General features: G+C 47.1%; 1 pseudogene; it reads left to right on the top strand.

Annotated features, from left to right (window-relative positions):
• Positions 1 to 6,769: 6,769 nt before the first annotated feature.
• On the top strand, positions 6,770 to 7,655 carry LOC101140515 (spermidine synthase-like; annotated as a pseudogene).
• Positions 7,656 to 14,113: the final 6,458 nt, after the last annotated feature.

The following is a 14,113-nucleotide window of genomic DNA, read 5'->3' as shown; positions in this document are numbered from 1 at the left end:
AGCAGGACCAGGACATGCAAAGGTACAGCCAGCAAGGCCAGAGGGAAGTGATCGGGGACCTGATCCAGGATGATGGGACTGTCTAGAGCAGCGGTGCCCAAATTTTTGGCAGCAGAGACCACTTTCATGGAGGACAATTTTTCCACGGACTGAGGTGGGGGTGGGGATGGTTTCAGGATGATTCAAGTGCATTACATTCATTGTGCTCTTTGTTTCTATTATTATTACATTGTAACATATAATGAAATAATTATGCAACTCACCATAATGCAGAATCAGCGGGAACTCTACACTTGTTTTCCTGCAACTAAACGGTCTCATCTGGGGGTGATGGGAGACAGTGACAGATCATCAGGCATTAGATTGTCATAAGGAGCGCGCAACCTAGATCCCCCTCATGCATAGTTCACAATAGGGTTCGCCCTCCTATGAGAATCCAGTGCTGCTGCTGATATGACAGGAGGCAGAGCTCAGGCGTTCACCTCCTGCTGTGCAGCCTGTCTCCTAACAGTCCACAAATCGGTAGTGGTTTGTGGCCTGGTGGTTGGGGACCCCTGGTCTAGAGCCATTTAGATCCATTAGGGCCCTTTGGCTGCAAGTGGCAGACACCTAACTCAATCCAAACAGGGCCTTCGTGGCTGGCTCTGTGTGGAGTTCTCAGACACAGGAGGGGCTGGGGACCAGGAGTAGAGAGGACAAGTCCGGGGCCACACCAGGAAGTCTCAGTAGCAGGAACTGGGGGGCAGCCTGTGCAGACCCCACCCTCACATCCACGACACGGCTGGTCTTTGCATTTGAGGGAGAAGAACCCACAGGGCCATGGCGGCCTCATGAGGAGCTGAATTCCAAGGTCATGCAGCGTGTCCACTGTCACATGACCAGCAGGTGCAGAGGGAGGGTGCCTATCCCAACCCACAGGCTCCCAGGCTCAGATTTTCCTACTGCAACAGAGCTCTCAAATCTCAGACATTCCCGAACTGCTGTCATAATTTTTATCATTTGCATTATAAATCTCTTCTAATATTAATTTTTAAAATTCATATGTTTCATATGCTAGTTTTATTTTTGTCTAATGTCCGAGTACTCTTATACTATTAAAATAAGCAGCACAGGCTGGGTATGGTGGCTCATGCCTGTAATTCCAGCACTTTGGAAGGCCAAGGCAGGAGGATCGCTTGAGGCCAGGAGTTTGAGACCAGCCTGGGCAGTGAGGCCCTATCTCCATTAAAAAAAAAAAAAAAAAAAAAAAAAGCAGCATTCATTTGTGAAAGACCCAAATCATCTTTGGAGGTATGTGTACCTTGTTTTGGGAAACCCTGTATCATAACTAATGCTCCTTTCTATCTGGAGGATGATGTAGACGGATTATTTGCAGTCGTTTTAGCAAAGAACCCTTGTTGTTCACTGGAATCATTTGCAGAAGAATAGGGGTGGCTCTGCCGGGAGAGAAGCATGAGGACCACCCATCCTCATTGCCTCAGAACTGAGGGGTTTCCTGGGATATGGGACTATTCGTGCTAAGACTGGAGAGTTTGAGGCGATCCTGGATAGTTGGTGACCATGGAGAGGAAGTTGGAGGATCAGAGTCCAGCCCACCTGGTTTTCCAGCCCTCACTATGTGGCAGATATGAGGATGCTTCCTTGGACCCCGATACACGAATGAAGGGGGCCTGCATCAGGAAAGCAGAAGCTGCAGCCCGAGGTCAGTGTGTGATGAGTGCTGTGGGTGGGCACCTCCACCTGGTCCGCTTCCGGGGCTGCAAAGGCTGGAAAGCTGAAACCTGCATTTCCCAGGCTCTTGGACGTGGAGGAGTTGAGGCCCCCGCTTCAGTGAGTGCCTCCAGCCGGGGGCACAGTGGGAAGGGTTGGGTCTTCTGCATCAGGGTTCCAGGGCATGGCCATTCAGTTTGTGGGTTTGTTCCAGGGATTTAGGAGCTGAGCCAGGGAAAATCTGACCATGAGGTGGCAGTAGCACACACTTGCTTCACTGGGCAGTACTTTGACAGGTTTGCAAGCAGGGAAGGTCCCTCGCAGCAGAAGCCAGGGAGGGCAAGGGAAGTCTGGGGGCAGAAGCTTGTGTGACGAAGTGATGTCGTTCAGCAGCGTAGCCCAAGGAGTCTCTGGCTCAGGGTGCTCCCAAGGGCAGAGAACATTTGGGGGCCCTATAATGGCAAGGCTTTCTATCTTTAATGCATAAGTAAGAGCTGTCACGTGAGGTTTTGCAGGGTAGGCAAAGCAGGCAGGCTCTAAAAGGCTAAAAATCTCTTTGGGTTATTTAAAAAATAATCAGGTGTGTAAAAATTTGAGTTTGGCACCAGTGGGCTTTCGAGGTAATGGGGCTCAGTTTGCTGTGAAGAAAGAAATGGGCCGGGTGCAGTGGCTCAAGCCTGTAATCCCAGCACTTTGGGAGGCTGAGGGGGGCACATCACCAGAGGTCAGGAGTTCGAGACCAGCCTGGCCAACATGGTGAAACCCTGACTCTACTAAAAATACAAAAACTAGCTGGGTGTGGTGGCGTGTGCCTGTAGTCCCAGCTACTTGGGAGGCTGAGGCAGGAAAATTGCTTGAACCTGGGAGGCAGAGGTTGCAGTGAGCCGAGATTACACCACTGCACTCCGGCCTGGGCAACAGAGTGAGACTCTGTCCAAAAAAAAAGAAAGAAAGAAAAGAGAAAGAGAAAGAGAAAGAAAGAAAGAAAGAAAGAAAGAAAGAAAGAAAGAAAGAAAGAAAGAAAGAAAGAAAGAGAAAGAAAGAAAGGAAAGAAAGGAAAGAAAAGAAAGAAAAGAAAGAGACAGAGAGAGCCCAGGGGCCAATCCTCAGAGGTTATATTTGGCTTCTCTGTGTAACAGTGGGGTGGGGGTGCATTTTGGAGGCAGCTGCTTCTTGACCCCTGGTGTGTTCTTCAACTCAGCAGTTCCTCCCCATGCTCCCCAACCCCACAGCCCATTTCTCTGGAGTGCCTGGCTATGTGGTTTGTTTATGTCCCTGGCGGATCAGTTCTGGGGTCCTATTCTGGGTGTCTCTTCTGAGGACCCAGACTGCAGCCTGTGCCCCTGCCCTTCTCATGATTTTGGGGGGATCCTAGTCCCCTGTATTCAATCCCTTTATGCCTAACATGGCTAATGTTGTTCCTGGTATCTGGAACTAAACCCTCCTGAGACAAATAGTGGCTGACATCCGGTCTTGGTGCCAGGGAGACAGCGGCCAGCACCGGGGGCTTTGGAGGGCTTGGGAGGGGGTGGCCTCCACTCAGCTCCACCATGTAGGGTTGGCCAGTGTCTAGAGTTTCAATGAAAGAGATTCTTATGTAAAATAATTTGAGTCTTGAATGTTGGCTCATTTAACAAAAACAAACACAAAAGAGAGAGGGCCAAATGAAACATGTCTGTTGGTGAGGGTGCTAATCTGCAGGGGCCGTTGTAACCCAGTACCCTGGACTGGGTGCTTTGACAGCAGAAACATATTGTCCTGCAGTTCTGGAGGCCAGGAGTCTGAGATCAAGGTGGCAGTGGGGTTGGTTCCTTCTGAGGACTGTGAGGGAATGCTGTGTTCCAGGCCTGTCTTCTTGGCTTGTAGATGGGCCATCTTCTCCTTCCATCTTTCCTCTATGTGTGTTTCTGTGCCCAAATTTCTTTCTTTTTTTTTTTTTTTAATGAGGACACTGGTCATGTTCTATGAGGGCCCACTCTAATCACCTCATTTTACTTTTTTTTTGTTTGATTTTTTTTTTTTTTTTGGACAAAGTCTCACTCTGTTGCCCAGGCTGGAGTGCAATGGCATGATCTCGGCTCACTGCAGCCTCTGCCTCCCAGGTTCAAGCGATTCTCCAGGCTCGGCCTCCCGAGTAGCTGGGATTACAGGTGTGCACCACCACGCCCAGCTAATTGTTTGTATTTTTAGTAGAGATGGGGTTTCACCATGTTGGCCAGGCCAGTCTCGAACTCCTGACCTCATGTGATCTGCCTGCCTCGGCCTCCCAAAGTGCTGGGATTACAGGTGCGAGCCATCGTGCCCTGCCCTCGTTTTACTTTGATTACCTCTGCAAAGAAGGTCCCATTCTGAGGTACTGAAGGTTAGGATTCCAAGAAAGGAATTTTGAAAGGGACACAGTTCAACCCAGGGCAGTGAGACGTGTGGAAAGGGCCCCAGGTCACAGCTGCTGGAGGATCCAGGGCTAATGAGCAGCTAAAGGAAAGAAGGACTGGAGGAGAGTAGATTTCCACAGGCCTGGGCGCCCTCCCGTTTAGGAAGCCTGTCCCAGAATTCCCTTTGTGGCAGCTTTGAAATGCTCCTTTCTGGCCCAGGCCAAGGGCTGTGCTATTGTGATGACGCCTGAACCAGAAAACACCCATTGGTGTGCCCGTGACACAGCTCACAGACCCGAGACCATCCTCTCCTCCCAGAAGTGAGTCAGCGAGTTTCAGAATCAGAGCATCTGGGCAGATGACAGGTCAGCGATGTCCCCTCTGCACAGTTCCCAGGGTGTCTGGGGCAGATTAGCTGGGCAGCGAGATCACAGAGCAACCAGGCCCTAAACTGCTCCAACGAGGAGGCAGGACTTTTCCTCCCTGCCCTTTTCAAACTTGCTGTGGTGGATTCCTTTTTTTAGTTCAGGGAAGATTGATGATTTCATTACTTGTGGCACTCAGCAACAAATCCCAGAGTTGCAGCTAAAGTGAGCTCTTTCCCCACGCTGCATCTTCCGCTCTGGTATTCATCATGTTTAATCATTCGCTTACCTCGGACCCCTGCCGGCCTCGGAAGGGCAGGGTATTATGGACTTGGGACAGTTTTACACTTTAGAGGCTGAGGGGAGGGGACTGTGTTAGGAAGGAACAGGGCTGGGGTGGGAGGGTCATGGCTCAAGGTGGGCGGGAGCCAGTGAAGCTTCAACGGAGGCGACAGAATGACCAATAAAGGGAAGTGACAGCAAAACCCTCCTGGGACCTCAAAGGCTGGCCCTGTTTGCCAAGAAAATCTCTCATAAAAGGGGTGAGACTTAACGCCAAAAAGAAAAGGAGAGAAACGGCCGGAGGGTTCTCTGCCAAGGGAATGTTGAAGAATTTAATTCGAGATGAAATGTGCTCTTGTTTGTGTACAATTAATTTTCTCCCCAAATGAAAGGTTTTGTCTGTCACTCGAGTGTTTCAATAGCAACCGCGTAATTAAGGTAGCATGTGCCTCTTCAGTTTGGGAAGCGGCTGTTTGTGTTAACATGTTGGGGAAGCACACATTGCTTGGACTGGTTCCTGGGTCTAAGAAGGTAAAAAACAAAACAAAACACACAAAGAATGGAAGAAAACACCTCCAACTAGAGCCTTGGCTCCCGCGGGGATGATGTCATCTGGAAAATGTGAGCAGGACCTTCCCTGAGAACCAAGAGGCCTGGGCTTCCTGGGATGGGAGGCTGTGAGGAGGAGAACTTAGACAGTTTCCAGAAACTCTAAAAACGGAGTCATGAATTCAAACGCCCGTGGGGGCCAGGTAGGAGGTGTATGTCCTGGAAGGGGTTGGCTGTAGTTTTTCAACACAAGTGTGTTTTGTTTGCGTAGCAATACACAGGTGTGAATACTTTAGTTCCACAAAGGAGTATGCACTCCTATTTGTGTTGAAATACATGTGTCTCTTAATTTAACTTTCATGGGTTTTTTTTTCCTTTTAATAAAGAGATGGTGTATTACTTCTCTACTGCTGTGTAACAAATTGCCACAAATTTAGGGGTTTAACACAGTAACCATGTCTTATCTCACAGGTTTTCCAACATGATGTGGCTGGATTCTCCTCTGACGGTCTGACCAGGCTAACATCAGGGTATCTGCCAGGCTGTGGTTCTTATCTGGGACTCAGGTCCTCTTTCAAGTTTCCTGGTTGTTGGTAGAATTCATTTCCTTCTCATGTTTTCCATGTGGTCCTCCCTATGTTCAAGCTAGCTATGGTGGGTGGAGTCCTACTCATGCTTTGAATCTCTCTGTCTTCCTTTTTAGCTTTTAAGGGTTCCTGTAATTATCTTGAGCCCACCTGGATAATTCAGGATCATCTTCCTATTTTAAGGTCAGCTGACTATTTAATCTTAATTACATCTACAGAGTCACTTTTGTTCTGCAGTATAACATGATAATGAAAGTCACATCTGGTGGTGGAGGTTATGGAGACCAACTCAATGTTGAGAAGTGAAAAATCTGGTTAAAAAGAGATGAGAGATCTGAACAGACATTTTACCAAAGAAGACATATGAGTGGCAGCTGAGCATATGAAAAGATGCTCAACGTCTTGTTGATGCAAAGTAAAATCACCATGTGATGCCACGACACACCCAGCAGAATTGCTAAATTGAGAGAGACTGACAAGACCAAGTGTTGGCAAACACTTGGAGCAGACGGAACACTCCTACATGATTGGTGGTTGTTCCAATGGTATCACCACTGTGTCAAAACAGTTCCCAGTTTCTTACAAAGTTAAACTCACACTGTTTGACCCAGTGATCTCACTCCTCGGTATTTATCCAAAAGAAATGAAAACATATGTCCACACATAGCAGCTTTATTCATCATGAAACAACACAAATGCGCATCACCCGGTGAATGGGTAAACACACCAGTGTATGCAGTTACAGTGGAATATGATACTACTCAACAGCAATGCAAAAGAAATGATTTACCGATAAAAGCAGCAGGAATGGAGTTCAAAAGTATAATGCAGCCGGTCCCAGTGTGCTGTGGCTCCACGTGGCCTGTAGTCCCAAGTCCGTGCCCCACATTGCCTGCCTGCCATGGAGCCTGACCCTAAGGGCCCTGCTGCCTCCAGCCTCACTGCCATCCCCGAGGGCTGGTTCCACCAGACGTGTAGCCTGTGGTCCGGGCAGGCCTTGTCTCTGCTCCACGACCAGCACTCGCACTACCAAAACATCCTTGTCTTCTGCAGTAAAACCTACAGCAATATGCTGGCGTTGGATGGCATTGTCCTGGGCACAGGAAGGGATGAGTTCTCCTGCCAGGAGATGGTAGCCATCCTGCCTCTCTGCAGCCACCCCAACCCACGAAAGGTGCTGATCATCGTGGGCAGAGATGGGTATCTTGCACAAGGTGGGGAAGCACCTCTGCATGGAGTCTGTGGTCCAGTGTGACATTGACAAGGATGTCATCCAAGTCTCTAAGAAGTTCCCGCTAGGCATGGCCAGTTGCTACTCTAGTTCAAAGCTGATCCTTCATGTGGGTGACAGTTTTGAGTTCATGAAGCAGAACTAGGATGCCTTTGATGTTATCACTGACTTCTCAGACCACATGGGCCTGGCTGAAAGCCTCTTCAAGGAAGCCTATTGTCAGCAGATGAAGGTGAAGGTGGCCCTCGCAGAGGACAGCATTCTCTGCTGCCAGGGAGAGCACCAGTGGCTGCACCTTCACCTCATAAGGAGATGCGGCAGTTCTGCCAGTAGCCGTGGTGGGCTACACCTACTGCATGGTCCCCATCTACCCCTGCAGCCAGACTGGCTTCATGCTGTGCGGCAGAACATGAGCACCCATGACTGGGAGCTGGTGTAGCACCTGACACAGCAGCAGGTGGGGCAGATGCAGCTGAAGTGCCACAGCCCAGATGCACACCGCACAGCCTTTGTGCCGCCTAGGTTTGCCTGCAAGGCCCTGAATGGTGTGAGCTGAGCCCCACTGCCACCACCAACACCACCTGGGACCTCGGACAAGGGAGTCTCCAGGGTGCCTGGGTGCCTCCAGCCCTGGGCCAGACCTCTTGCTGGCTCTCACCGATCAACCGAGTGTTACAGGCCCCAGAATGCTGCCCGGCCTGCCCTGCTGGGTGGACTGTCTGTCTGTGTATCTGTGTTGCTCTGTGTGGCATTCAGCCTCCAAGCCTATACCAGCTGTGCACACCGCTGTCTCTCTCACTTCTGTCACCCTCCTCACTCACCAAACGCACGTATTAACAACAACAACAAAATAGTATGTTTAGGAAGAAGCCAGGCACAATGCGGTTGCATTTGCATGCAATTCTAGAAAATTCAAAACAAAAGTGACAAAGAGTAGTGGTTGCCAGGGCTGATAGTGGAGAGAAGAGATTGACTGCCAAGGGGTGGGAGAAAACTTTTTTGGGATCAGGGAACATTCTGGATTACGATTGTTATGGTGGTTATTTATATGACTGCATACAATTGTCAAAACTCAATAAAATGTTCACTTAAAATTGGTGGCTTTTATTATATGCAAATTATACCCTCATAGAGCTGACATTATATCATTACTATAATGGAAAAATCAGTGCTCCCTGCCAAAATTTCAGGCAGCTGTAAAAAGAAATACACATATGTGGCTGGGTGCGGTGGCTCACTCCTGCAATCCCAGCACTTTGGGAGGCCGAGGTGGGTGGATCGCTTTGAGCTCAGGAGTTAGAAACTAGCCTGGGCAACATGTCAAAACCCCATCTCTACAAAAAATACAAAAATCAGCCAGGCATAGTGGCTTGCGCCTGTCGTTGCAGCTGCTTGGGAGGCTAAGGCTGGAGGATCGCTTGAGCCTGGGAAGCAGAGGTTGAAGTGAGCTGAGATTGCGCCACTGCACTCCAGCCTGGTGACAGAGTGAGACCCTGTCACACACACACACACATGAAATACATATACGTAAAAAGTATATGAAAAGTATATAAAAAGAAAACAGACATCCCGGGTGTTGTGTGTGCCTCCTTGCACCCCCCAAACCCATTCTATGGCTTACTAGGCACTAGATTCCAGCTGTGCGTTACATCTGGAGAGCCCCCTATTGCCCCCCATAGATGACCACAGCTGTATAGATTGTGACTATGAAGATATTTGTATGCATTGTAGAATCAGCTTAATATGTGAAATGGTAGATGTTATTCAAGGGTGCTAGTCTAAACCCACAACTGGAGGTTTGTTCAGTGAGAAGTGATTGTACACACGGTCTGTCAAATAGGACCACACTTTGTGCCTCCAGAACTTTGCACATACTGTTCCCTCTGCTGGGATTGCTCTTCCTGCAGCTCTTTGACCAGCCGGTTTCTTCTCTTTCTTGGGATTTTGGCATCAAAATAGTCTCAGAAAAGCCCTCACTGACCACCAGCCGTGCTAATGCAGCCCCCACCCCAATTACTCTCTGACTCAAAGCCATGCTCAGTTTTTTCAAAGTCTTTTCATAACTAGCTTGTTTATTGATTTAACTGTTTTTTTTTTTTCAGAGACAGGGTCTCACTCTGTTTCCCAGGCCGGAGTACAGTGGTGTGATCATAGCTCATTGCAACCCTGAACTCCTGGCCTTAATAAAGGGATCCTCTCACCTCAGCCTCCTGAGTAGTTAGAACTACACACAAGGTTTTTTTTTTTAATCTAAAATTTTTTGAAATTTATTTTTTGTAGAGATGGGGGTCTTGCTATGTTGCCCAGACTGGCCTGGAACTCCTGGCCTCAAACAACCTTCCTGCCTTGATTTCTCAAAGCACTGGGATTACAGGTGTGAGCCACTGTGTCTAGCCACTGATTTAAATTCTTGAGTGTAGATTTTCTTTCCAACCAGACCATGAGCCCCATGAGGCTAAAGCCAGGTCTGGACCATCCCATGCAGTTTCTCCACAGCCTAGAGTGGGGGCAGTCACAAAGCAGACTGGATTAGTTTTCCATTGCAATGTAATAAATTGCCATAAACTTGGCAGCTTAAAACAATGTGCTTTTATGATCTCACAGTTTCTGCAGATGAGAAGTCTGGGCATGGCTTAGTCAGGCCCTCTGATCAAGGTCTCAAAGGTGGCAATCAGAGTGCTGGCTGGGGCTGGGGTCTCATTTGAGGCTTGGCTCCTCTCCCATGCTCCTGTGGTGTTGGAAGAATTCATTTCCTTATAGCTATAGAACTCACAGCAGCTTGCTTCTTCAAGGACAGTGGGAGAGCATGTCTCTGGCTTCAGATCTCTTCCTTCAAAAAGCCTGATATTCTCTTTTAAAGAGCTCACTTGATTAGGTCAGGCTCAACTGAGATAATCTCTCTTTGGATGAATTCAGGGTCAACTGATTAGGGACCTTAATTACATCTGCAACATAACATAATCTAATCACAGGAGTGAAATCCCATCCTATCAGCAAGTCCCACCTACATGCAAAGAGAGGGTGTTATACCGAGTGTGTTCGCTGCGGGGTGGAAATCTTGCAGGCCATCTAGAAAATTCTGCCTACAACATTGGCTCTCAATACATTTGTTGAATGGATAAAACACCTGCCCTTCCAAATGCCTTCCTTTGTTTAAGATTATTTCCTTTGCCAGGAGTTCTTTCCATCTTGCTGCTGACTTTGCTTGTCAAAATCTCGTTTATCCTCTGGCTCAGATTCCCTTCTCATTCCTGACTTCCTCACTGTTTTAGGCAGACAAAGGTTAGGATTTACCTCCCTCACTACATATGTGAGGCCAGATGGTTTCTTAGTTGTAACGTTCTTATGTAGAGACACACATGTACATTTACATAAAAGGGATCACATGACTCCTGTTGGAGTGTGGACACTTTTTTCTTCTCTACCTTTCCCCTCACATCTGTCCCACCATCTCCAAATATAACTTGTATTTTAAAAAAAACAGCATATCCTTCCATGTTTTCCTTTGTATTCCTATAACCCCATAACCCTGCAAAGCTCATTTCTTTCTCTAGAATTCCTTTCTCTTTCTCTTTCTTTCTCACACACACACACATACAAAGGTATAAAAGGAACTTTTTTTTAAGGGAGGATGAGTCATTGTTTTGGAAAAATGGTATTGTATGACATACATTTTTCTGCATCTTGATTTTCTCACTCAATATCTTGTAGGAATATCTTCAAGTCATCTTGTATAGTTCCAAATTAAAGTTAGTTCCTTACAACAGATGTGCATTATGTCACGAAGTGAATATACTCGCAAAGTGCTCAGCCATTCCCCTGGAAATGGGAATTTGTTTGCTTCTGGTTCTGCACCACTATGAACAACGTTGCAGTAAGTATCTTTGTACATTTTGGTACAAATAGGATGGATTTTCAACGGTTCAAGAGCTGGGTGCATACACAGGGTATATGCACTTTTAACAATTTTACTAAATGCTGCCAGATTGCCTTCAGAAGAGATTGTATATTCCATGTTTCTACTAGACTGTAGGAAAGTATATCTTCCCCACAGCCCAGCTGCAATAGGATTTATGGCGCTTTTAAATTTTTGCCAGTACGCTAGGCATAAAGCCATAACTCAGGGTTGAATATGAAATTTCTTGAATACTGAGGAATTCAAACATCTTTTCTTTTCCTTTACTTTCTTTCTTTTTTTTTTCCTTTTTCTTCCTTCCTCTCTCCTTCCCTCCCATCTTTCCTTAATTTTCTTTTTTAAATATTGAGATTTGCTCTTCTGGGAATGGTCTCTTTATAACTTTTGCCTCTTTCTGGTTAGTTTGTAAGAGCTCTCTGTATATAATAGAAATTAACCCTTTATCATTTGCCTTACAATAATTTTGCAGATTTATAGTGTATATGTATATTTTATGTACATAATCTTGCAATGTACAAAATTTTAATATTCAAATATGCTTTTTTTTCTTTTATTGCTTCAGGATTTCCATTCTTGGTTTGTAAGATATCCCTAACCTTTAGATTATATCTGTAGTATCCTAGATTTTCTTGCAAAATTTTAATTTAACTTCGCACAATGAAGTCTTCATCTTGTTAGAATTTAACTTCGTAGAAGACATGAGACAGGGATGCATTTTACTTTTAGCCTTAATTTTCTGGCAAATAGGAAACCAGTTGTTCTGGCATCATTTGCTAAACAAGTCATCCTTTTCCTGTTCGAATGAATTGCTGTCTTAAGTTACCTGGTGGTTTCTTGGGAGCTCAGCCAGCATCGTGAATGTTGGGTATAAGTTTTGTTTTCTCTCTAACCAGCTTGAGTGAACAGAGCATCCTGGGGTGCCTCTGTTTAATTTGTTTACTCATTCATTTAACATTAATTGTCATCTATTATGTTCCAGGCTGAAAAACATGCCCATTCTATGTCCTCAAGCCCTTTTTGGTTGAATACAAGATATAAGAAAAGTACAGGAGGTCTTTGTCAACCAAGAAAAATAGTCCCTTAAGACAGGGACACCATATTTCAAAATAAAGAGTGGAAAGAGTGATTGAGTCTTTATCTTGAGTAGTCAAATGAAAAGTTTTAGAGAAAGTGTATTTTCTTATCTCAACAAAATTGATGCCATAATTGCAATGAAGGAGGCATTGATTTGGGGGTATCATTTTCCTATAAATCCCCTGCACTTCGCGTTTAACATTCACAGTTCTATAAAAGAAATTCAGTTTTGCAAAATATTTCATAGCTCATTCATTTCCACAAAGGACTCAATTCTTTTGTATGCAAATAATTCTCTTTTTAAGTACCCATCATGTAGTGTGTCGTTAACTGGTCTAATTACCATGTCTTCATGTGCCCATGGCTTCATGAGCTGTTCTCACTAATTTCACTTTCATGAAATTCACGAAATCCCATAGTCTTTGCAAGATTTGCATTTCCATTTGGCACTGGTTTTCATCTACTTGCATTATGTGCACAGATGTTTTCACGTCACCCTCAGGAAACCTGGCCTCTGAGGACCTGTTGGGACTGGCACAGGGGAGAAAAGTGCAGCTGAGACTGAAGAGGTGGATTTTGGAGATGAATGTTGTAACCGGCCAGTTCATTAGTGAACTCTTGGACTGTGATGTCTTCATCTCTCTATGCAACTTTGTAATAACTGTGGGGACTCCATTCATAAAGATTTGGACCATGTGAACGCCTTTATACAAAAAAATGTGATCTACAAAATAGGAGAGAAATATTGCTGGAACACTCTGGGAGTTCTGAGAGGGAAGTGGCTACGGCTGGGTGAGAGGCTCATGGGGAACAGGTGACGGGGTTTGCAGGAGTGGCAGGAGCCCGCTAAGTGGTTCCTGAGGGATGAGTTGGGTTTGGCTGTGCAGAGGGCATTCTAGCTAAAGGGAACAGCATGACCAGATGCAGAGAGGAAGACACGAAGAGCAACATACGGGTCTCCCTTCAAGGAAGGATTTGCTGCTGGGCTGTGGCAACATATGGTCAGCAGACGGTCTCCAGCTGGCAGCTGGCACCACCTCTACCATAATCAATGTCTCCCCGTGCCTGGCCTGTCTCCCACTTCCTTTCACAAATGTTGATCCCTAAAAACAACTTCCACTGAAAACTCCATCTCAGTCTCTGCTTCTGGAGACCCCAGCCCGAGGCAAGAGCAATGGGTTGGTGTGGGGGCTACAGTGGGATCCACGTGGTTCAGCTCCAACAGCAGGAGTCCCCACCTGGTTCCAGGTTTTTGTCATCAAGCCCATGCATTCCTCAGATCGAGGGGTTCCACGGTTGATGAAAAGTATCATGTGTCATGTTTTGGGGATTTTGATGAGATTTGCCTGTGACATCAGGAGTAGCCTTTTATTTTTATTTGTAAATGCTTATTTCTGTGCCCAGCCCAGACCTTTACCTGATGTCCAGGTTCATGCAATCAGCTGTGGTTGGGCTGTCTCCAACTCAAATAGTCGTGGGTTTCCCTCGCCGCCTTCTCCCTGCATCCCCCACCTCCATGATGGCCCTTCTTCCTGCCCAGGTGCTCAGGCCGGCATGGCCAGCTCCTCTCCTTCCCTGGCACCCACCCTCTGACCGCTCAGCACCTCTGTCCATCTGCTGTCCACGTGGACCAATTCCCGAACTCCGGCCTCCTGTCTTCTCCCGCTGCGGTCCCTGCCCGGCTGCTCTCGGAGGATGATCACACCACGGCCCTCCCTGGTCTCCCTGCTCAGCCTCCACCTCAGTCTATTCTATTCAACGATTCAGATCAGCCAGGCCAGCACCGAGCCCGGGTCTCCAGCCTCGCTCTGTGCAGCCACAGCCTTTCCCAGGTCGACAGGGCCCTGAGCCTCTGGCACCTTCCACCTGCCGGTCTCTTTCCTGCTTCTCTCCCATGTCGCCTCGCTCTGTTCAAGCCAGGAGCTCCCCGCCTCGGGGTCTTACCCTCTGCCCCATCCGCCCTGGGATGCTCCTTTCTGGGATGTCCACCCACCGTGCCCTCACTGCCTGGGCACCTGCTTCTG

The sequence above is a fragment of the Gorilla gorilla genome, chromosome 21 (assembly GCF_029281585.2).
Source record: "Gorilla gorilla gorilla isolate KB3781 chromosome 21, NHGRI_mGorGor1-v2.1_pri, whole genome shotgun sequence".
NCBI classification, from domain to species: Eukaryota; Metazoa; Chordata; class Mammalia; order Primates; family Hominidae; genus Gorilla; species Gorilla gorilla.
The sequence above is the reverse complement of the archived record's forward strand: the minus strand, read 5'-3'. Positions and strand labels throughout refer to the sequence as shown.